The 25243-nt window shown below is 41.4% G+C and overlaps 1 protein-coding gene across 6 annotated transcripts in view; it reads left to right on the forward strand.

Annotated features, from left to right (window-relative positions):
• Window positions 1–19528: 19528 nt before the first annotated feature.
• Window positions 19529–25243, forward strand: part of RAI14 (retinoic acid induced 14) — an 85467-nt gene continuing 79752 nt past the window's right edge. For 5 of the 6 annotated variants that reach the window (XM_030257910.4, XM_012577635.5, XM_030257912.4 and 2 more), the window contains exon 1: window positions 19529–19666. The gene's annotated coding sequence lies outside the window, so the exon portion shown is untranslated. The remainder of the gene's footprint in view (window positions 19667–25243) is intronic. The other variant, XM_072921751.1, reaches the window with a different exon arrangement.

A 25243-nucleotide genomic window follows, 5' to 3' on the forward strand; every position in this document is an offset into this window, starting at 1 on the left:
CCTCCCACATGCATATGCAAATCAGGCTCTCCGGCCAAGTATTTGAATCTGTAATACAGGTTTTACTATAGATGGCTTCAGCTTTGGACACTGTGCTCCACTAGGTTGGACCCAACAGAGTTCTTTTGTTCCTAAGAGAAACAGTTTTGTGTGCAGCAAAAGTGAGATGAGTCCCTTCAGCAAGTAAGGGTTTATGTCTCTCTCTGCTTCCCCTGTCTCCTACCCCACCAGGTCCTCAGGAGCCATCTATGGCTTTAACCCAGGCTGGCCACCAAGGATCCCTAGGCTGAGATATTTGTGTCCTGCTGATGCAGGTACCATCCAGATGTGCCCATTTCTCCCCAGTAAGGCAAAGTGTAACAGAAGTCCTGTGAAAGTAACTCTGTTCTCATTTAGACAACAATCTTCATAAAGAAATCTGTCTCTCCCCTAAATCCCTATAACTTACAAAAGGAAAAAGGAAGCATAAATCAAAGCTAAGTTTAAATAACCCGGATATGGGCCTCACCAGGAAAATCTAAAATTGTTCTGTGGTCACAAGAACAATTTTCACTCCATGTTTCTGGACTTCGTAACACACCACCAAAAGCACTCGACGCTGGGAAAATAAGACCTCTTAATGGAAATATTGTAGAGTTATAATTTGCTTAGGCAGCAGATTCTATAAGAAGATTCTTACTATTCTAAGGAAATTAAAAACGTGTGTTTTGGGTTCATAAAAAAAGCACAGCCACTAGCAGAGAGAGGCCAGTAAACAGCAAGTGTGTTTCAGCAAAAGCCTTGGTGTAGTGATATTTTAAGGACAGCTGGATGCAAATATAGACTGCTGTGCTTAAAGACTTTAGTTGATTTGTATGGACAAGATGTTAATTTGAAATTAAATGGATGACATTATCAATATTAAACATACTGAAACTGGTTTAGGATGGACTTCACAATGGGCTTGAGTTTTGTTTCCATTTACACCAGCATAATTTCCTTGTCATCAAATTTTGTCTTTGCCAATGCTTTATTGTCATGATACCATTAGACCAGCAAGATCTGCAGAAGGACATTTACCTTCACCTTAGCCTGCTTTACAGATGCTCTTGCAGGCTAAAGAAACATTTTACACAAAATAGTAGATAGCTTGTTTTTCTCAGGATGGCCTCTGGATTGCAATCTGGAGGGTCAGGATATATCTACTAATGGTGCCAAAGTGCAGGAAAAGTTGCTCATTTACAGTATTTACTTAGCACATATTGAAGTGTGAAACCTCAATGGGTCTCTCTGAGTGAATTATATAGATTGTGTTGCTGGCACAGGGGTAAAGCAGAAGCATAGAATTGTACATAGAATTGTATTGAATTATAATTCCAAAAACTTTGAAGTGTGCCAGATGGGTTAATAGACACAAAATCACCATTCTTCTGTTATTAAATCCATTTGTTATCTGTCAAACAAATAATTTTCAGTAGGTTTTGGCTGCCATTGAGCAGTTCTATGGAGGAAGAAATATTTAAACAGGATAAGTGACCTCAGGTGTAAGCCTTTCTAAAATACCTGAATGTTCAAAATATTTTGAGCACTCCCATTAAAAAAAAATCAGATCTTAATTTTATCTCATATATCCAATGCTCCAAAAAGGATTTACCTGATGCCATCATTTTGTAAAGACAAACTGGTGTCAGATCTTTGTAAATTCTAGCTCTGATGTTCAATCTGACACTGAGGTCCTTTCAGTTTTCAGGCTATCCAGGTTAAGCATTTAGGGCTGGTCTTTTTTCTTTTAGAGAGGGTGTCCCAGCTGAAATGCTTCAGCCACAATTGAAACATGCCCAAGGTCAAAGTGTTGGTGAGGATCTAGGTTTCTAATTCTGACTCCTCTCTAATTTAAACACCCTATTTGATGAATTTACTCAGAATAATGAAGGCTGAAGGCCAAATGGGATTGTAGTCATTCCTGGAAAACAAGTTGGTTTGTTGGGGTTTCTTTTGGTTTTTTTTACTGGAAATAATTTATATTCATCATGCTAGGAATTTAGGCTGACCTGTATAATTTTTAAACACTGTCGTGTCAAGGAAATGGGAGGAGCCAATAATTGCACTGGATGTCTAATAAAGGAGATATGACAACTGAAAATCAACTTAAACAGGGATTGTCTAACTGCAATATCCCTAGTTAATAGTGAGCACATTCTTGTCAGACAGCTAATGCAAGGTCACTTGCACACAACACAGTGTGCAGGCACCCTTTCTGGCTGTCTGCAGTCCTGCAGGGCTGCACTCACCATGGGTTTCCCAGTTATAATTGCATTGTACTGGGCTGAAGCAATGCAGGACGAGCTGACCTGCCGTGTGAACTTTTCACGGGGTTTTTTTGTGATGTCTGGACCCTGTGGTATGTGTAAGTTTCCTGTTTCACCAGTGTACCATGACTAGTATTTTGGGCAGAGAAACATATAAACATAATTAGATGGCCGGCAGCTACAATCCATTTGAAAACCCTGTCAAGATTTGGGCCTTTAATTTCTATTTTATTGGTGTGGATTAATCTGATATTGCTCAAGGCTAACTTGTCTATTGACTTAAGAATTTGGGAGTTTCTCAGCACACTGTTTATGGGTTGCATTTGCCTGTCTGTCCAGAATAAAGGTGATGCAGAAATGGTATGATTTTCACAAGTCAAGCACTCTTAATTTTAAGCTAGTAAAAGATGTGATGTGTCAGCTGGCTTCTTTCTGGTTTTCCTCCCAAGTATCAAGATACACAGCTATAACTTAAAAAACATGTGTGTTTCCCTGCTGAGGCTGATGGGCTGAAAACAGTGATTCTGCTCCCAAAGCAGCCCCCACCTCTGTCGATGATGCTGCTCTCCATGTCGCAGCTGAACTGAATCAATGTAAGGCCAATACATTATCGATTACCCTCTGGGCAAGCATAACAAGATTCACAGCCTCGGGGGCTGTAGGAAAAAGACAAAAGGATTGACAAAGGGCAAGGTCTGCTACTGGAGGTCAGTAGTTCTCTCCTTTAATTAGACATACAAATACCTGATTTTTGTAGAAACTGCAGACTAGGAACCGTAGTTTTCACCCACCTCCCCACTGGCTGGGTAGGAGATGCAGACTCCTGGTGTCATTGCCCTTTACATTCTCAAAATAAGAGGACTTTGTAAGTTGTAAGGACCAGAACTTGTAAGGACTCTAACAGCAGGTCTTCACAGCAGTTTTCTGGAGCCACATAATGATTTACTGCCCTGAATGCGCTAGGAGTATCACAGGCTAACTGATTTCAATGCATCAGGACTTTGTGCTGACTCTGATTGCATTGAATAGACAGAGAGGCTTTGCTAAATTGCTTTTCCAGAATATCAAGGAAGGAATTTAAAAACTAATAGGCACAATGAGAATATACTACTAACTTATCTCCAGTCTCTTGCAAAGCATTCATTGATGAGCTCCTAAAGCCAGACTGTGAGAACAGCTTGATGGCTGGTGACAGAGATGTGCATTGACATCCACAACACCCAAGATGACTTTTCCTTATTTTTCTCCTTTTGTGTCATGATAGTTTCCCTTTTTCTGCCACTATGTTCAATAGAGATGCCTATTTTATTTAATCTTTCAAATATGTTTTCTCCTTTCCATTTGTCAGTTCTGGACACATTGTCATGAAATCTCATAACAGTTTGGGTTGGAAGGGACATTAAAGATCATTTTGTTCCAACCCCACTGCCATGGGCAGGGATGCCTTTCACTAGACCAGGTTGTGAAGACTTGTGAAACCTGTCCAGATTTCTTGCAGGCTCCTTATAGATTCTGCAAGGTGCTACAAGGCCTGCCCAGAGACTCCTCTTCTCAAGGGTGAACAGCCCCATCTTACGCTGTCTTCACAGGAGAGGTGCTCCAGCCCTCTGATCACTTTTGTGGCACTTCTCAGGATTCACTCTGTGTTGTTCCTGTGCTAGGAGCCCAGGGCTGGATGCAGTTCTCCAGGTGGGTCTCAGCAGAGCAGAGCAGAGGGGCAGAATCCCCTCCCTCCCCTGCTGCCCATGGGGCTCTGGATGCAGCCCAGGATGAGATTGGTTTTCTGGGCTGTGAGTGCATGTGTTGCTGTGTCATGTTGAACTCCTTATCAACCAAAAGCCCCAAGTCCTTCTTCCCACATCTACCCTTAATGGAATCATATTGGCTGTCTCCAATCACCTCGTTTTCCATATGACTTTAGCATAATTTCCAGGAGAATCTGCTCCATCATCTTACCAAGCACCAAGATGAGACTGACTAATGTTTAGTTCCCTGGTTCTTCCTTATTTCCCATTTTTAAAAATGTGGGTTATATTTCCCCTTTTCCAGGTAGTGAGGATTTCACAGAATTGTCACAACTTCCCAAAAATAATGGACAGTGACTTAGACACTTCATATGACAGCTACCTCAGGACCCACAGATGCATCTCACCAGGACCCATGGACTTGTGCATCTTCACGTTCCTTAGATGTTCTTGAAACTTCTGTGACTCAGGCAGTGTGGCTGGAGCATTTGCTGGTGAAGACTGAGGCAAAAAATGTTGTTGAATACCTCAGCCTTCTCCATATCTTGGATAGCCACATCTCCCGTTTTCTTCTGGAGAGGCCTGGCATTTTCTCTAGTCTTCATCACTGATCTACCTGTAGAAGCTTCTCTCATTGCACTTGATAACCCTGGTCAGATTTAATTCAGGGCTTTGGTTTCCCTAATCCAATCCCTAGCTGCTCAGGACATCTCTCTGTTCCCCTGCCAGGCTAAGGGAGTCTTCATTTCAAGTTTAGGTTTGTTGTGTTGTTTACATAAACCAAATATATCTATAGCTCAAAAATGCACACACAGCTCAAATTTTAGGGCAGAGTTACTCATCTTTCCTACTTTCTTGGTGGCAAGGCCAGCATAAAGAGTCTCTTATGTACTCTCTGCTGGGATGTGAGCTCATAGCTTCCCCAGCTGAAGAATTGCTTGGGAGACCATACTGTAAACATTTTTCCAGTATTGGGAATTATAGAAAAGTATTGGAAGGTATAGAAAATTACCTAATTATCTGGAAAATACCTAATATATCTGGAAGTTATCTAGGTGAAATTCTTCCTGCTTTTCAAAATCAAAACACTTTTTCATCATGAAAGTTTTCCTGAAAAATGACTTTTGTGTTTTTATAGCTGATCCAGATCAGGGTTATCATTAGCTTAAGATTTTCCAAATGTGCTCTCCCAACTCTTTCTCCTCCTCCCAGGCTACCAGCAGTCTGCAAAAACTTGTAACAGCCACAGAAGGATCTTTTATTTGAGGTTGCGCAGTCTCTAGTTAGTACCATTCTGATGCAGTCTCTAGTTAGTACCATTCTGCTTATCTATCCAAGAAGAAAATGATGGGAAATCCCATTCTAGACCTAAATTCCTAATTAACTTCTTTTTTTGTTGACTTTGAAAAAGAAACTACATTTGAGTGATGTCTTTAGAGCAATTAGAGAGGTTCTCCAGTGTCATCTGTTGTTACTTCCACATTTTAATTATTGCTTCTAAAAACATTCTATAGAACACTTGGACCAAATCACAGTCTTCAAGAATTTGTCTCTCCCAGACTGTTACTCCACAGAGTCTATCATTATGAAATTAATATTTCCTCACAGAATTTTTCCTTCTATTAAAAAGCTTGTTTGTGATTTTCCACGTAAATTCTGTTCAAAGGTAAAAAGCAAATCAAGAAAAGAATGTTACTATATTTTTATTCTCCTACCATTTAAAAAAATGCTATAACTCCTACGGCTGTTTGCAAATAAACAAACAAAAAGATAAAGATCTACAGGGAAAAAAAAAGAGATGGATGTATTTTTATAGTTACAAATGATCACTGTGACCAATCTCAACACAGGTGTAGCCAGTATTTCAGAATTTTTCTCAGTTAACCATTTACCCAGTCCAATAACTTGCAAGAGCTCACACTCATGTCCTGGAAGGATATCCATATGCCTTGAAAATTGCTTTTTGGATTTGTGCTGCATCAGATGGGCCAGCAAGTACTTTCCTCTAATGCCACATCACATCAGTACGAGATATTGTAATTTACAGAAATTCAGAGGTCTCCTTTCATTGGTAAAGCCTTGTAGATAAGGTTTAATATGAATGCAACTGAGTCTCAAATGCATAAATAACTAAAATTCTATGTTTACATAAGGCTAGTTGTAGCTACATGATGTGCTAGTGGGGAAACAGTGCTCTGTTCCATCGTGAAAACTGTGCCCACTTCAGCCCACCAGAAAACTGGAATTTATCCTCAGTCTTGATATTTTGTTCACATTCTTTTTACCTTCAGGGCTCGCTCAAGTGCCCTTCTGCTTTCCAAAGTAATTAATGCAGGAAGTGAGGAGATCTCTGCTCCAGAAAGATAGTATGCTCTGGGAAGGGTGTAGATTTTGAGGAGTGACAGCATGGAAAATTAGTCAGAAAGACAGGAGCTTTCTTTTTTTCTGGTTGTCAGCTCTACAATATAAGACTTCTCATTGTTGGGGTACTCACACTCTAAACGTATTAATTAAAACATAGTATTCAAAAAGATCAGTTCATGATCAGCACCTTAGAAAATCTGAATCTCATTATGAAAGCTGCCCTTGCTGCCACAGCTCCTGGGAAGAAACAATGGATGGAAGGAGAAAGAAGGGAGGAGGAGAGAGGGGCAATATCAAAGCAAGAGTGGGAGAAACATGGGCAAACAGAAGAGAACAAACCCCACAGGGAAAAGAAAATAGAGGTCATGGAAGAGGGCAAAGGGATGAAGGGGGGTTATAAAGAAATAATTCACACAAACTGAGAACAAATGGGCTGCAGACTGATAAACAAAATGTGGAGGGGAGGGTGGTAGAGAAGAGGAACTAGAGTAACTTATTTAATCAATTGTCACTACTAATAAAAATATTTTTTAAAAACCCTGATGGATGCAATGTCCTCTCAAAAATTTACACATGTAGCCTGGGAGGGCTTTGAATTTATTTTGATTAATAGCTATGAAACCCAAATTGTACTCTGATCAGTGAAGAGAACTGTCAGCATAAATGATGTTTAATGGCTGGTCTTGACACTAGTAAGGATATCCTGCATTCCTGCTTTATAGCCCTGAGGAAATAGGCTATAAAAGAATCTTTTACACCGAAATTCTAGTTTCATAGACACAGCCTATATATCCAACAGAAACACTGAATGTTCTTCTAATATTCTTTTGTTATGGATTTCAACTCAGAGTAACAAAATCATAAGATGTGTTCTTATGGATGAAAATTTAAATTAAACATAAATTGGTCCTATTGGTTAGCTATCTGTGGAGTCTCAACATGCCACTACTTGGAGGTATGATGAGAAGCACTCAGTCTCTTAAGCACATCTTCAGAGCACTTCTCTAGTAGGGAAAGGAAAAGCTTAGACTGGTGCATTTATATGAAATAAAAAGATTGAAGAATGTGACTATGGGTTGGAGTGCTTTTGACTAGACATAATACACACACCACCACAGATTTTAGGGGGTTTTTTTGTCATTTATGCAGCACATTCTTATATTTATATTCAGTTCTATTTTAGTATGACTATTTTCTTGAGCAGAAGCTACCTAAGTAAATGTTTCCAGGACTGGTCCTTAACTGATTTTGGTATCATTATCAGTTCTGGCCACCTGGTTTTTTCATTCAACTTCTGTAAATGAATGTCTATCCTTTGAAAATTTCAAGAAACAGAAAGTAACAATGAGCCTTTTCTGCAGTTCTAGACTGAATACTCTAACCATTATTAGTTGATGGGATATGCAGTAAAAAGAATTCTTACTAATAGTGTAATTTATAAGGATAATTTGCTTTAGCTAGAAAGTATTATAACATTTCTGTGCAAAGATGTGGCTGGCTTAGCTGTGTGCTTAGCCAGTTTTGATCTGGTCTTTGGTGATGCAACCTAGCCCAAAGAACAAGTAGATAATCAGATAAGTAGCTCTGGGTTATTGGTATGTCAAGATTGTGGATTATTAGAGTTTCCATTTAATTTGTTTTGTTTTGAAGACCATAGATTCCAAGTTGGTAAGTAAAGACAATTAAAAACCCACAGCCAATGAAAAGAAACTTTCAAATCTGCCATCTATACTGGTATGGCTGGAATGCTGGTGAAGGATACAGTCAGGAACTTAGGATTCAGTGCTTATTCAGCTTTCGTTAGCACTCCCATAATTAGTTTTAATAATGAGATAATACCTAAGGATGGGAGCTGTAACCATGTAAATGAAAGCAGAGCTGGCTCCTCAACCAGGGACTTATGAAATATAAGTTAAAGGAAAGAATGGAGCACATGATGGGCTCTTATTTACACCAAGGCAGGAAAAGTAGTGAAAATGTAATTGGATCCACTTCAAAGAAATATAAAAAGTAGTCGACAATACAAATCATGCCTGTAAATGAGAAGATAATCAATTGTGTTAGATTAAATTTGCACTAAATTAAGATTTTGTAATTTTTTGTAATTTTTTCACAGTTATTGATGAATAAATATCCTCAGGAAATAAAAGTGTTGATGTTAAATGCAATTCCATATACAGCAAGAAGTCCACAAAGGAGAACTCTGTGATAATCTTCTTACCCTGAGACTGATCATGAGTGGACAGTAAGCTGAAGGGAAGAGACTGTTCTCAGACTATCCAGGAGAGTGGATAGTCAGATAGTGGGGGAATAAACCAAACTAAAATACGAAACACAAACACAAACAAAACCAAAACCACAAAAAAAAATCCCAAAGAAAGCAAAAACATAAACAGTTATAAATTGTATAATATTTCTTACTGTGGCCAGGTAAAAATTGCAACATAATTGAGGAGTTATTTTTAAATAAATTTTCTTAGTTCAGTTACACCTTTCATGAGGAACACCACATTGTTCACTAACCTGCTGGACTAGTGAAGCACAAAACCATTCCTGATGGATAAATGCTTCTTTGGATAACAGGTGTATACAGAATTTTGTGTTGCTTTGTGGATTAAATTCTGCTAAATACTAACAGAAATCTCACTCCATCATGAACTAAAGTGAGAGCTAAATGCCCATTGGCATAGCATGGATTCAATTTAATTTGATACAGCTCTCATGAATGTGTACCATGCAATCCTCCTTCCTCCTGTGCAGAAAGAGGAATTGGACAGGTATTTGCTGTAGTGTACAAGATAGAGAATGTCCTAGCTGGTTCCTAAACTGGGTTAAAGTAATCACATTTATAATAATTCAGGAAGCTTGTACTGTGTCTGCATAAACACTTTGGTTTGGTGTGGCTACAGAGTTAATCTCCCATCATTTTGGTTTGTCTTGAAGAACAACTTCGGTGCACTCACAGAGTCACAGAATCAGCTGAATTGGAAGGGACTCTCAAGGATCGTTGAGTCCAGCTCCTGGCACTGCACAGGACACCCCAAAAGTCACACCCTGTGCCTGAGAGCATTTTCCAAACGCTTCTTGAGCTCTGCCAGGCTGGTGCTGTGACCACTGCTCTGGGGAGTTGTTCCAAAACATCCATCCATCCAGTGCCCAACCATTCTCTGGGTGAAGAACCTTTTCCTGATATCCAGCCTAAACCTCCCCTGACACAACTTCAGGTCCTTCCCTTAGACCCTGTCACTGTCACCACAGAGAAAAGATCAATTAGATTCAGAAGAAGCTCCATCCCAAATTCCTATTGAACATTCCAGCTCCTTGGAGGCATGGAAGGAGGTGATTTCAGGGTCTAAATCACCAATTTGGTCTTTAGATGTCTTTGAACCACCTGCTCTGGGGACAATTTGCTCAGGGGACAAGGCCAAATGTTATCTAAAGGAAGACCTCCCAACTGGTGTAGTGAAACTATGGGAGCCTAAGACTCAAATGTCTTGCTAAAGCAGGCATTGGTAGTAATTGTCCCAGCTGGGAAGGTGTGTCTCACTAAGCCCTGGTATTCATTGTATCATATTAATTCCTCATTGATGGAGAAAAGGTCTGACTTGACATATTTTGAAGGACAGCATGGGGACACTCAGGTTTCTGAAACTGAGAGCTGAGTCTCGGGACGTTATGGAGCTTAGAAAGAGACGTGAAGGGAAGTTCAACAGTTACATGAAAGCTCTGGCAGAAATAAATGTGAACATGAAATTCAAAGCCAAAACTGCCATTCCCAAGGGAATTTCTCATTCCATGAATTAGATTAATAAAAACTCTCAGGGCAAAGGGACCTATTTGCTTTCTCCAGAAAATACAGTACTTCAGACAAATCTCTCAAAGCAGTGGATGTGTTGAAGGATGAAGTTGGTACCAGAGACTGAATCTTCACCAGTCTGCCTCTCATTCCAACCAGATACCGTTTCACTGTAACTTTTGAACAATGCATCATCCTGATATAATAATGGTGAATGTGATTCCAATTTCATTCTGCATACTACGTAATATACAAACTGGAGTTAGAACATCAGATGCAGAATTCTGGAATAAATAGCAAGCCTGAATTTAAGAGTGATTCAATGCAATTTTGATGTTTTGACCTGAATTGAAATTTGTTGGATATCTAATGAGAGAAGGAGAAGTTTATGAAATTTGATCCAAAAGGCAGAATAGCAGATGCTAAGCCCAGCAGGAAATCAGTTCTGGAAAGAGATCAAGAATGGGCCCAACTAATGACAGAAAATACAAATATATCCAAATACAGAGATTTTAGCATCTTTATTTAAAATATTTGCAAGCAATAACTTTAGTATACCATTCAGTGATCTGGTTTAAATATGGTTCCTCAGGGATAGCTGTCTAGAGAAAATTAAGTGGTGAAGTTTGGGAAGCTCATTTGATAAAAGGAGGAAGGTGACCTACAGTCCTTTTAAAACAAATGACAGAAAATGATGGTTTAAGAACAATTTTGTGTTTTGCACAATTTCATGTGCACAAATATCCTCAAGACTCTTCCTTCCTTTGAATTTTCTAAAGAAAAAATCCTTGGCTTTGCATATGATTGGAGAAAAGGCATATTGAAAAAAGGCAATAAAATTATTTTAATTTTTATCAGTTTTTATCTCATTCCAACAATCACCTTCTAATGTTCATAGGAAGAAGTGTACTGTATCTATCTGCCTCCACTCTTCTGCATCCTATTGCACCTATAATTTTGTTACTCAGTTACTTAAAATGCAATTGACAACATCCTTACTGCTAATATACATGCACTGCTTATTTGCAAAGATGTGTGTTTTCAAATTGCAGAGTAAAATAAAATCACAAGCAAGTACCCAAGCAATTCTTTCTTAATTATTTTTTAATTATTTCTGTGATTTATTATTACATTTTATTGTAAATGCTTCTATTCCTTCCAGTAATAATTTCAACCTGAGGCTATGATTTCTTGTCTTTTATTTTTAAATGTACTTAAAATGTGACTCATAAACCGTGTCCATATTTCTCAGTAATCGTATTCTTACTTTCAGAGCATCAGAAGTAGGGCAGCTGATTAGAAACAAATGTTACAAATGTCTGTATTTAATGATCTGTATTAATCCTAAAATTGAAGGAATTGAAAGGAATTGAAAGCAGCACCAGATTGTCAGCTGGGCTCTCACTGTTATAACCAACAAGGACAGATTTTGATGCCCAAAGCAAGAGCTAACAGGTTCCAGACTCAGGCTCTTTATTTTCTTAGAGGACAGCACCATCAGAACCTTTCCTTAGAGGTCAGTGCCACCAGATCTCTCTGTATAAGTGGCACTCCTGAAAAAAGAAAAAAACAGCTTTTTTCTTATTTCTTGGGCAGCAGTTCAAACTCAAAAAAGTTCTTTCCTCATAAAGAATTGGTAGGAGCAAATTGAAACCTGTACATTTTGTTTATTGAAAGACAACAGTAAGACACTCAAAGAATTTCCAGATCCCAGTCAGGAGTTGAAGATAAGAGCCTTAACATCTAGGAACTCTGCATACCGTCAGTTATAGTAGCCCATGGTTTCAAGGTAATTATTAATGGATTTGGGCATAGTAGGCGCCTCTCACAACAAACAGGATCTGCTAACCTGGCATCAGATCAGCACATCTACCACATGGTGTTTGCACAAGGGACCTAGTGGTTCCTAGAAAATAAAGGCTTGTGGTGTGTTTGGTGTAGCTGGAAAGCAGCAGATGGGTTTGTATTTCCCTGACTGGGAGAGAAGGGTAATATTTGGCCAAGACTCAGTCACAGACCCTTGAATCTCCAACTGGTCATGAAGGATGGGTGAGTGTGTAGGAAGGAGAAGGGGGAATCAGCTGGCTGGTGACCACTGACCATTTGACACAATCTTCACGGAGGATGATGTGATCCTGTGGCTCACTCCATGGCAGGCAAGTTATTTCTTCCCTCAAGGCCAGAGGAGCCTGCTAAACAGATGAACTGAAGCTGCTTTGGCATTAGGCAGTGAAATGTCTGATACTGACTATTCAAGTAAAGGATTAAGCACACAGTGTAAAACCGTGAGAATCGAGGACATTTCAGCAATGCATTGTAGAAATACATGATATTGTACATGAGAAAAATTCCACTAGACAGAGAAATCACTTTAAAGAAATAATTTCAAGAAAACATGAATGTTTTCTATTGAGTAGAGTGAACTTATACTCCGGATAATGTGGCTTTGGCATTTTTCAACTTTGATAATGCCAAAGCCAGACCTCATCACTACATGAAACCCTGTCCTAAGGGCCCTTAAGGTCCATATTTATAAACTTCTAAGTACAATTGTATTCTCTGTCATGTTTTGATGTTTTGGTTTGTCACAATCTTTAAGGACTGCTACACCATCTTAAAAATTTATTCTCACTCCTTTGTTTGCTGTTTATTTGGTGATAATTAGATGCTTCATTTGTAGTCCTTAAGAAAAGCCTCTCTGCTGGAGCAGGATTACCTAAGATTTATATCTGTCCTTGTGCAAAGTGCAGAAATCTCCAATGTCTCCCCACTAAATTGCAGTCTTAAACTTGGATCCCATCCCACTTTCCAACCCTTTGATATTTTTTCTTGTGATCCAGGATAAATGCTGTAGCCATCTCTGAGAAATAAAAAGGAATGTCTGACACTCATTTGTACCAACCCTAGCAGAGGCAGACGCCTTTGCATGCAAATATGAATGAGACCCAAAGTCTGATTTTCATGTTACAATGGAAAGAATCCTTGGATTTTCTTTTCTCTTTTTCTTTTTATACAAGTTTTAATATGGTCTGAAACCCTCTGCATCAGAGAAGCATTTTAAAAAACAAAACAGATGACTGACAAAATGAGATTCAGTTTCTCTGGAAATGTAAGGAAACTTATTCTCCAAAACCTGGAAGAATGTCAATGAAGATATAATGCATATGGGATTTTGAGAATCCACAACAAAATCAGCAGCACAAATTTTGTCATGGGAAACAGCATGGCACAGAACTGGAGTTTCAACTTGCTGATGCGAAGTGCATTAAGAAATCTTGTGAAGAGCAAAGACAAAAATTAGGCAGTTTGAAATGCCATTTGCAAGGTGCTTGTCTTCTCTGTAATGCAAATAGTCATGTAAAATATGCAGGAATGTGTTCTTTTCAGGTTTGAATAGGAAGAGGAAATTAATTTACAAATTCTGACTGGAATAGGAACCTTAGAGCAAGACTAAAGGCAAAGAAACTCCCTGCACTCCTGTGTGGAGTGTATACTGCCTGTAGACGCTTCTTTCTGTGGGAACTGGTTTGATTTTTGTGCTATTACAACATAATCAAGGCGCTCAACAGTGTAATTAAATACTAGGAATTTTGTTCTTTAGTGATCCTCAGATTAGTATAATCTTCTTCATGGTTGGTCTTAGGCAACTGGCCTTTCAGGACTTTCAGTGGCGTGCCTTCAAAGGACCCGTTATATTTGCGGAGGGGTGGAAGTCAACTCTGTTCAAGGTGCGCTCTCCCTGTCTGTGGTAGTCTGGTGGCTTCACACTGATGCTCCCATCTGGCTTTTGAGAAATCTCAGCCTTCAAGCTTTCAGGAAAACCTCTAGGTGCAGAGTATGGGTAGAGGATTTTCTCATAAGTGATCCTGGTTCCCATCTGTATCTGTGGGGTCAAACAGAGAGGAAAATCTTCCTCTTGCTTTTAGAAGAATGGAGAAAATGGGAGCACATCCATATGCACATAATTTCCATGGCCCTGTGCGAGAGAGAATGAAGCATTCCTAAGTCAAGGACAAAGCAGTAGATGCAGTACATAAACAGTATTTATGGTACTGAGACCTGAAATACACCCTGTTGATTCTGGAACAGGCTTTTAACAGAGCTTTGTTCTTTACCTCCAGAGCTCTTGATGTCTGGTGTTCTGGTTTGAAGACAAAACCAGTGAGAGACTCTAAGTCAAAAATACAGTTTATTGGGAAAAGGGAAAAGAGACAAAATACATGTCATAATACGAAAGGAAGACTATCGACAAAGTCAGAATACAACCTGACACCCCTTTGGCCAGCGTGTTGGTAGCAGTATAAATTGGAGTGGCTGCAGTCCTCTTGGAGTGGCAGATGTGGTTTTTGTTTGTGTAGTGGTCTAGTGGAAAAGGTGTAGTCGGTCTAATGGAAAACCCCAGCTGTGTCCTCTTGGAAACTTGCGGGAAGGCTGCCTCTCTGTCTGAAAATCCCAGAATATATCTAGGTGTGAATGTTTAGCTCGCCCCCCCCTGGGTGGAGCATCTCACAATGGGCTGATGTCATTCTGAGTCATGTGGTTGGTCTTTGATTCCTATTAAACAACTGGCTCCTGGAGGGAGTTGTCTCAACTCATTTGGGCCCATTAACAGGACATTAGACATTGATGGGCCCATTAACAGGAGACATGGAAAACTGGCCAGAGGGCAACTGCTACACAGATGGCAATAGAAAACATCTTGCCTCTCAATCTTAGACATTTGGTCTGTTGTTTTTCTGCTTGATGAGCTTTTCTATGAGAAGGAATTAAACACCTTTTCCTTTTTAAATTTAAAAAGCATAGATGTTCTGCCATTTCAGGCACAGTCTGTTTGTATAAGGAGTGTGCAATTTTCTTTTATTTTTTCCAAAAACAAACACCTGGGCTTGTACTTTTAAAATATTTTCAGAATTCAATATGTTATGGAGTAATTCTGAGGCTCTGTGGCAAAGCTGCATTAAATCATCAAGAACACTTCCATGAAATGCAAAGCTGAGTTTGTCCCTACAGGAAAGATATACAAAATAAACTTATTTTACATTGGATGTTGGTGAAAAGGCCAATATTTTTTTTCTCCTAGTTAAACCTACATAAATCACTTTCATATCAAAGACACTAACATGCAAGCACAGATTTCCATAATAATGTGAGAAAGAGAAAAGAAAAAAGAAGGCAATTTTTACTTTTTATACTTAAGAAGGATTGCATTAATTCTTTTTGTATATTCCAGTAGCTACAAACTAAGATGAAAAATATAACCAGAGGCATGTAATGCAATTTCTCTCACAGGAAAAACAGTAAACTACATTTCTGTTCTCTCCTAACTTGTACATATATTCAGTCCCACTCAGGTAAAGCTGCTGTTTAGGACTGGCTCTCCAGGGTTCACCTGATCCCTGGTGCAAAAGCACTGAAGGATTTAGCAGCAGTAACACAGACAGTCTGGCCTCCTCCCTCAGCTCCTGATTCCTGCTCCTATGGCAGAGGAGGAACATTCAGATTTAAAGGGCAACCCAGCCTCAAAGTGCCACTTGAGGACTTGGCAAAGTGGAATCCTGTGGTGCAGGAAGAATCACAAAGGCAAAGCTTCACTGAAGCTTTCCAAGAAATGTCACCTGGGACTGTGAAGAGGTCAAGTTATAAACTGGGGCTCCTCGCAGAAAGGTGTGCAAAGGTGAGTGCAGATGTGAAAACCATGAGAAAGAAGAATGGTTGTTGGAGGCAGAGGAAATCCAGCTTGAAAGAAGAAGTCGAAATAATCTAGATAATTACCTGCAACCATTATTAGATTTTTCTTTTACTCTTTGAAAATTCAGTTGAAAGTAAAAAAATGCCTAGGTAGGCTTTCCTCTCTCTGAAGATTCCGTCTCATTTAAGAACCCAATTTGAGCATCTCCAGTTGTGAGTTTCTTCTGCTTTCAGTGTTTTCCTGTGGTGTTGACCCTGTCAGGCTCATTGCTGTTGCTATATGAAGAGCATGGAAACAGTAAAGGCAAAAAATTCCCAACCAAGTTTTCTAAACATACCATATTGTGAAGAGGCATCAATCACCTCCTTTCTGTGCTAACAAGTTATTAAAAAAAGAAAGTGCTCTGGTGGAAGCAGATTAAAATTACACTTTTTAACTGCCTTACTTGTTACCGCAGTGATTCTTGTATTTATGGGGGACATCTGCTACAAATAATGAGAAAAAAAAATTTATGGTAGGCAAAGAACAGTCTGGAAACAAATCATGTCTTAAAATCCAAAGCTAAACTTTCTTTAAATTGTACTTCAGTGAAAAATAACAGCCGGGATTAGTAGATCAAACTATATTCCAATTGAAAATAATCAAATCAGAACCAGTTCAACAAGGGAATTAAAAATGCAGCATTTGGAGCTTATAGAACAGGTTTAGGCTGCTTGAAGGGATAGCAGGAAATAATCAGCCAGCTCAGGAGTGTGATTTCCTTTGCAAATAATTTCTAGGTGGAGAGGAGGCCAGTGCTTTTTCTTCTGCTAAAGGCAATAGCCAGAAGCAGGGGGGCGGGGGGGGGGGTGTGGAAATTAACTAGCCAGGAGCAGCATAAAAAAAATTAACTAGGACAAGGTAAGCTAATTTGCAGAAGCTATCAAGATAGAGTGATAAGATGTGATTAAAGACATCTTTAAGCCACTTCCAGGCCTCTCCCTTCTGGAGAAGTAGCTAGGAAAGCATAGGTGGTTTCATTACACCCTTGCTGTGGGCAGCCAATTTCACGTCAAAACTGACTGTAACCTCTCACATTTTCCAGGAGACTGAGCAGAGGAGGGTATCTTGCTCCCCATCCTCACATCATGCCTACTGCACAAAGGACTGCAGGGGCATGGGAAGGGTGTCACACAGCCAACATGCTAATATTTAGATTTTGAGAGAAGCTGCTTGTGTAGGATGTACTTAACCTCACAGATTTAGTCTACTCCATCTAGCTAACAATTTATGTTAGCTTATGGTGAGCATTTAATGAAACTCTCAAAGAATTCTGTTTACCCCAGAGTAGAAGCACAGGTGGAAAAACATGACTATGGCAGAGTACCATAGCACAAAATTTGGAATAGAGTTGAGCTCATCCAGCTCCCAGCTTTGTCCTCTGCCTTCAGAGGTTCCAGCCACAAAATTACATAGGAGTGTCCTGAATAAAAGGCAATGCCCAGCCCTTGGAAGGGGACCCAAAAGGGGGCTCAGGAAAGAAGAGATGAAAGGACAGTCTTCCATGCAAGGAGAATAACCCAGAGGGCAGGCACATTCTGAGTCATATCAGTTTGGCTTAAAGCATTTAAGCTTGCTGCCACAACACACCCCAAAGCCTTTCCCTTAGTCCACAGCTTATATGGTGAACAATACTTCTCTGGGAAGTAGTAAATATGGTATTTTTCACTTCTCAAGAACTGAACATTTTATGAGACAGAAGGTACTATCAATTTGTGTGACATTTTATATGTGAACATCCAGTGCAAACATACCCAAACTCTATCTTTATTATATACTGGCACGAGAATGGAAATAAAAATTGTATTTGGTCAAACTATGCAAATGCAAGAGATAATGATTAATTAACATTTTCAGGTTAGTCACATGTGACTACACAGACATTTACTGATGTTGCTATAAGTAGGCAAGGGACTTTCTAACATACTCTACACGTATATTTGGCTTTAAAAATAACAGAAATTAAAGATAACTCAATCGTAAATGGAACATGTTCTGTATCTGATGAGCTAACATTGCAGGGAAAGTTTGATTTTCCTGTTTTTATTGGTTTTGTGCAAATTAACTTCTTATCATTAACTATATTAGATTAACATTCTGGGGTGTGTCTTTTTAATTAAAAAAAAAAAAACAGAAACAGTGGTGGCACAATGATGGCTATTCTCAGACATAAAACAAATGCAGAACAAATTGACCAAGGTAAGGGCTGCAGATTAGGAGAGGAAAGTATACTTCTGGTGATAATTAAGTGTGTTTGTTTAATAACAATACTTGCCACTATTAAAATAATCACCTGAAGTTTTGAAGTGCTCATTTCCTCCCTGTACTGTTTGCCACTTCAGGAGCTGTGGATAGTGTTGAGAACAGAGATAAGAGTGATCACAGAGATTAAAGGAGAATTTCTCAGTCAGAGAGCCCGGCTGTGGTCAGTGGGACGAGTAGACGGAAAGCAGCTCTAGGAGGACATGATGAGAAGCAGCTCTGGTACGACTCCTGTGGTGGGATGGTAGGCAGATGCTCACTTAGCAGCTTAACTCATAGACAAAATGTACAAGATCTTGCACAGGTTTTTGATGAGACATCAAGGTGATTTGCCATTGACTTGACAGAAGACTCTAGAAAGGGGGCTCCAGAGTTCAAGTTTGAGAAGAAGGGTTTTACCCTGGGAAACAGATTCCTGGAGCACATCCAATGAATCAGAACCTTGATACTGCTCTGAAGCCCATTTGTGATTCCCACTCTAAGCTCCTATGTAGCCAAACACTACACCAGTCATTAATCTGGGTCCTGAACAAGGAATAGCCCACTTCTCTTTCTCTTCAAGTAATCCTTTCTACCTAGAGGTCTAACAAAGTGGTATTTGACATACAAGGAAACTTTGGGGAGAACTGAAATGCAGGACTTCCCTCATGTGCTGATGCATTTGTGTTTTGTTAAGAACTTGATATAAGTTTGCCCCTGCCCCCTGTCCCCAGCTTTATCTTAAGGAGATCCTAAAGCGTCCAAAGATGGCAGTGGACTGGCATCTACCTTCAGCCTCGGTGAGACTGAGGGAAGATCTCATTGCAGTCACGTCTTTCTCATGAACGGCAGAGGAGCAGCAGAAACTGAACTCTGTGACAATGACAGTGACAGTGGGGTGACAGTGACAGGGTCTGAGGGAAGGGCCTGAAGTTGTGTCAGGGAAGGTTTGGGTCCGATGTCAGAAAAAGGTTCTTTCCCAGAGAGTGGCTGAGCACTGGAACAAGCTCCCCAGGGCAGTGGTCACAGGTCCAAGCCTGACAGAGCTCAAGAAGTGCTTGGACAATGCTCTCACACACATGCTGTGACTCTTGGGTTCTCCGGTGCAGGACCACGAATTGGGCTCGTGTGAGGCCCTTCGAACTCGGCATATTCGGTGACTCCGTGGCTCCCCGCACCCCTCAGAGACACACACCCGGTCCCGCCGGAGCCGGCAGGGCGGTCTCTTTCCAGCGTCCCCCACCACCGACCCCGCCCTCCCTTCCCCTCCTCAGCCGCCCCCGAGGGGGCGGGGCCGCGCCTCTCCCCGCCACCCGCAGCCCCCGCCGTCACGTGGCCGCCGTGTCACGCCGCCCTCCCGCCCCATCCCGCCCCATCCCGCCCCCGAGTGTCCCGGGGCGCTCGGCGCCGCCGCTCCGCCCTTCGGCAGCGCCGCGGATCGCTCGGTGCGATCGCGGCTCCCGGCACAGCGCGCGGGCGTAGCGGGACGCGGGCGCTCCGTGAGGTGAGGGCGCGGCGCGGACGGCGGGCGCGGTTCCGTGCGCGCTCGGTGGCGGCGGCGGCGGGCGCCGTGAATGGGGCTTTGTGTGCGGCGCCCACCTGCTCCCGCCTCCGCCTCTGGCGCGGGGGGCTCCGGGCGCTGCCCCGGCGGAGCCCGGGCGGGGAAACCTCTGAGAGGCGCGACGGGAGGAAACTTCTCCCTTCTCTTCGCCGGGCGCTGCCGGAGCGCCCCGTTTGCCCGGTGTAGTGGAGCGGGGGGCAGCGGGGGGACGCAGCCCGTGAGTCGCTGCCGCTTGATTGTTTATTTTCATTTAGTCTATAGTTTGTGTTGTGTTTGCTGTGTTTTGTTTTGTGTCCTTCTCAAGATGCGTGGCGGGCAGTGACAGCTGCCCGCGGGGCTCAGGGATGGCATCGCCGGTCACTGCCCCGCGCCCCTGCCCGCCCGCAGAGGGGCTCCGCGGGTCCCTCGGCCCCGAACGGAGCCGCCCGAGACGCCCCGGGGTCGGGGGGCCCTGAGAGCGCCTCCGGCTGAGCCCCGGCAGCGGCAGTGCCGGTCCCGGGGCACCCTGATGGGGATGAAGTCCTCTCCGTGGGGCCCTCAGTGTCCTCCCTCCGACCAGAAGGGTAGCCCCGGCTGTCCCGGTGCTCCCCGCGGGGTTTTGGTGGGAGCCCGTGGAAGGCAGGGTCCTGTGGGCTCCGCCGGTCCCCCCGCCCCGCTGTCGGCCGTGCATCCCTCTACCCCGCAGGCGCCCAGGGGGCTGCGCCTTCCAATGGGAGCGCAGGCTTAAAAGATCCAGATTTTCTGTTGCTGTTAAAAAAGATTAAGTAGTCTGCTTTAGGAACAGCATCGCGTTTAATCGGGAGCCTGTGCTTCTAACTTCTCACAGGGCACGCGGAAGATTTATCTTCCTCTTGCACAGCGTTTGGCAGCACAAACCTTCTGCAGTCTGCTGTTGTGACATTCTTAACTTTCCCCTTGTGAAAAGAGTACGCTTTCACAGCGTTGCAGGATCTCTACCGAATTCTCCCGTTTGCCTCTATAATAAGTATGAATGTGCTTACTACAGCACCAATATAAAACACTTCTAGTCTACTGCTACTTTCGTAGAAGCTGAAGTCTCTTTTTGCCTTTTTCTTCTCGTCTACCCAGCAGGTTGTAGATTAACTGTGTCATTAAAAAAAATAGATAAAAAATAGATCAAATGCCAAAAATTACATATACAACATGTTAGAAATGTTTTCTGGTCTCCAGGATTAAATACGACTAACTGAATTTAGTAAATACCTGTCAATGACCTGCTTGGCTCTTGTCTTGGGACACTCATGGAAAGCTGTCAATAAGATTTTATTTACTAATAGAAGAATTGCATAACAGCCGTATGAACCAGAGTGAAAGAGCATTTTGAGTAGAACAATGCATCATATGACCTGAGGGTTCCTTTGATTTGAAATCAAGCTCAGTGCCAATAAGTCACTGTGCAGTAGCAGACACCCATCGTTCCAGTCTCTAAAAATATTGGCCCTCTGCTATTCTTTTCCCCGCCCAAGAGGGCATCTGCTAGCAAAGCAATAAAATACTACCTCCTCACTTCTATTTCCCTGAAACAAGAGATAGATGGATAACATCAAGTGAAGAAGAGCTAGATGGGAGGCTGCTCATCTTGTGAAGTGACATAAGCATTTCATCACTTGCTTGCCTCATATCTTCCTTTTTTTTTTCTTTCTGTATGTTCAGTTTTCCTTCTCCGCCTCTCTGATGACTTCATGCCTTTTTTGAGGGAGAGGCAGTGATTGAAGAAACATAAAAGCTAGTTCTTTTGTAAGATGTTGGTAATTTCTAAATCCTGCTGCAACAATGCCCTAATCACATTCCTTTTGGGAGCTGATTGTGGTCTAGTTCTTTTTTGCACAGGGTTAGTGCTTGAAATAAATACAGAGAAAAAAACCCAAGGGAAACTAGAACAAATTCAAAGCTTTAGTGCCTTGCTTAATGGTAGACACAGTAGAGTATTAAACATTCCAGGATAGAAGCACAGCAATCCATAGCATCTTCTGGGGTTATAGAGTTGAGCAGCTGGCTCCTGCTGTGTGTGTACCTCTTGTATGTCTGAAAAGCCTCCCCTCTTGCCAGCATTTCTTGGAACTGCTGTCTAAGTGCCTGTGGATGCATGCAGGTGATAGCTCTGTGTTTGAGGTAGCTTAGTTTGCTTTCAGAGTTGTCAGTCCTGGCTGCTCCTTTTATTTAGAGTCATCTGATCATGGGCTTTTAGGGTTCAGAGGAAGTAATGCAAACAGGTATAATTCTGGTAATATGTTCGAGCAGAGCTTGTCACTGTCCAGCTACCAGAGACGCACCAGTCTGCTGAACTCTGGGAGCAACTGAAGCTCTCACCGGCACTTCAGACTAGCTGACAGTCCAGGTAGTTGCCAAGCACTACAGGAGTGGAAGCACACAGCAGTGAAAGAATGCATTCTTCCCTTGTGTTGAGGTCCTGAACAAGATGGCCAGTAACACCTGGAGGTGACGGTGGTGGCCTATATTCTGCACTTGAGATGGTCACATCTTAGGGAGAGCCTCATAGTTAGTGTATTTTCCTAGGAAGTTTTAGGCCTTGACAAGTCCTTCCTCTTCAGGCAAAGTTGCATGTTAGATGAATGCTGTACTAATTTATGTACATTTTCTAAAGCTGTCACAGTCATCTTTTGGTTTTCTGCCTGGAAGCCATTGCCAATACTGAAAATACTGTAAAACAAGATGAGTCTTATTTTTTTTTTCCCTCCCACATGAATCTGTTGATAGAGGAAAGAGAAAGCCAAATTTGTTCAGTCATTAAAACTTGAAAAGAATTTGTATGCTGGTCTGCCTTTGACTCTGTAACTTCAGGAGCTGAGCATGTTCCATTTCTTTTCTTACAACTTTTGAGAGGTGGGAGCTGCTGTTAGTCCTTGCAGATGTCTGACTTCCCAAAGGCACTTTGGAACACCCTGAAATATCTCTTCAGAGTTTTGATCCTTGAATACTTTCTGAGGACCTTGTTGACAACTACTTGCCTGAGACATCAGCATGCTAACTCAAAGAGATATATGAAGATTCACAAATCTATGAAGGCTGGGAGAAATACCTTAAACATTGCATCTTCTTTTTCAATATTTATAAGCACCTAATGCTAGTGCTATTGAATATAAATTTCAAAAACCTGAATAAAATCAGAAAAAAAACCACTTGGATTTTGATCGGGAAGGTTTTGAATGTTTCCAGAAAAGGAGATTCCACAACCTCTCTGGACAGCCTGTTCCAGTGCTGTCACCCTCAAAGCAAAGAAGTTCTTCCTTCCTCATATTCAGATGGAATTTCACGTGTTTCTGTTTATGCTTGTTGCCCTTTGTTCTGTCACTGGGCATGCCTGAAAAGTGTCTGACCCCTTCCTCCTGACACACATCTTTAAAATACTTGTAAGCGTTGATAAGATCCCCTCTTATTCGTCTCTTCTCCAGGCCAGACAAACTGAGCTTTCTTAGCCTATCCTTGTGAGAGAGATTTTCCAGTTCCCTAACCATCTGTGTTCCTCCACTGAACCTTCTACAGAAGTTCCTAGCCTTTCTTGAGCTAGGAAGCCTGTAGTTGGACACAGCACTCCAGATATGGCCTCACCAGAGCAGAGCAGAAAAACCTCCTTCAAATGTGCTGTCCACACTATTCCCAAAGCACCCCAAAACACAACTGGGCTTCTTGGCTCATGTTTAACTTGTCCACCAGGATTCCAGGTCCTTCTGGACAGAGCTGGGTTTCAGCAGACTAACACCTAACCTATGCTGGTCCCTGAGCTGCGGCACCCCATACTTGCCTTTGTTAACTTTATGAGGTTCCTCTCTGCCCAGCTTTCTAGCCTGTCCAGATCTCATTGAATGGCAGCATAGATACCATTCCACAAATATAATTTACCAAATGTAGGTGTTAATCTCGCTAATGTCCTGCTAGTTTATAGCATTGAGAGTCTTCCAGAATAAAAAAGATCTGAATTTTTAGTCCTTTTTATTGAATATTGAAAATACATTGAACTCTACATTTTTGAATAATGTTAAAAAAGATGCTCAAGTTTTCATCAGCTGAAGTGTTTACCCAATAACTTGATAGCTGAGAAGGGGAGCTGTGTTATCAGCACAGTTTCTGAAGGTATTTCTAGATTAAAGTAGGTTCCAGTAAGATACCCTTCCAAGATGTTTATGGGAGTGGGGTTTGTCAAGTGTCCTAGGTAAATTGCTTTGACATTCCTGTCTTTCTAATTTCACCCCTAATAGGTAGCTGCTCTGCCTTAGGCTGTTTCAGAATATTAATCCATAAAGTCATGGATATATCTCTTAATAGATTTAATGTTGCAATTGTACAGTTTGTTGTGTTTCATGATTCTAAACATCAAGCTGAATGGTTGATAACAGAATACTAGGAAGGAAATATAAACAAGTACTAGCAGTTGTTATCTATGTGGGTTTCTGATTTAAGAAGTGACATTTCAGAAGTGGGACCATAAGGCATTTTTCTCTATTGCTAATTGTAGCTAGATTCTTTAATTCCAATCTCATCCAGTTGAACTGGTGAGAAAAGTCTTCAGGACTGCACCATATCTTGTGTATGATCAAACTAAAGAAGATGGTCTCAAAATTAAGGACCGTGCAAGGGTGTGTGTATGTTTTTGTTATAGAGATAGGAAAATTGAAGGCAGAGAAGGAGCATCAGTGTGTCCCAGTTAATGAAAAAAGTCATCTCTTTTGTTGTGCCTGTTGTGCCTGTGTTGATAGACGCTTTCAGACAAAAGAACAGGAATGGGACTGGAATAAAATTGTGTGTAAGGAGTGAACGACAAATCTACCTGGACTTAATTTGAGTTAGAATTTTGCCCAGAGTCCTGTCTAATATGCCAAGTAAACAAATCAGAGCAATGTCACAGTTTGATTTTTCTCTAACCTGCTCCTATCCATTGTGTGTAAAGTCTTGTTGGTGATAGCTTTCTTCTGTCTGTCTAGAGCTGCATTTGAATACACTGTTTAAACAAACTGGATGAATCCTCAGACTGACCATCTTGCCTGGGTTTATATTGTATGTGTGGCATCCTCAGAGGCCAGTACTGCTTCAGCTGAATGCGTTAAAAGATAATTCAACATTTGCAAATTCTGACTATCAAAGGAAGTGTAAGAGTAAAGAGTTGATACAAAGCGTCCTGGAGAGAGAAGCGATAGCTGTAGATTTGTTAGTGTTGCATCATCTATGGCGTTCTAACTTCTGGGCTCAGATGCTTAAATTTGTACAGTTCAGCACATCCTTGCCAGTGATTTGTGAGCAGATAGAGGGAATGTACTAGGTTACCCATGGCCCTTGCTATCTCTGATGTCGGATTCTGTTTAGAGTGGGATTAACTGTGTATAAATCACTCCTACTCTTGTGTAGTGCTTGGGCTTCTCAGTGCATTTTTCAGTGCGTTTTCATTAGTAAGTAATAGTAGATTAACCAAGCCAAGAATATATTTGTCTTTAAAGGTAACACAGAGTTTATAAAATTCTGTTCCATTTGACTTTTTCTATGATC

The sequence above is a fragment of the Taeniopygia guttata genome, chromosome Z, assembly GCF_048771995.1.
Source record: "Taeniopygia guttata chromosome Z, bTaeGut7.mat, whole genome shotgun sequence".
Classification (NCBI taxonomy): domain Eukaryota; kingdom Metazoa; phylum Chordata; class Aves; order Passeriformes; family Estrildidae; genus Taeniopygia; species Taeniopygia guttata.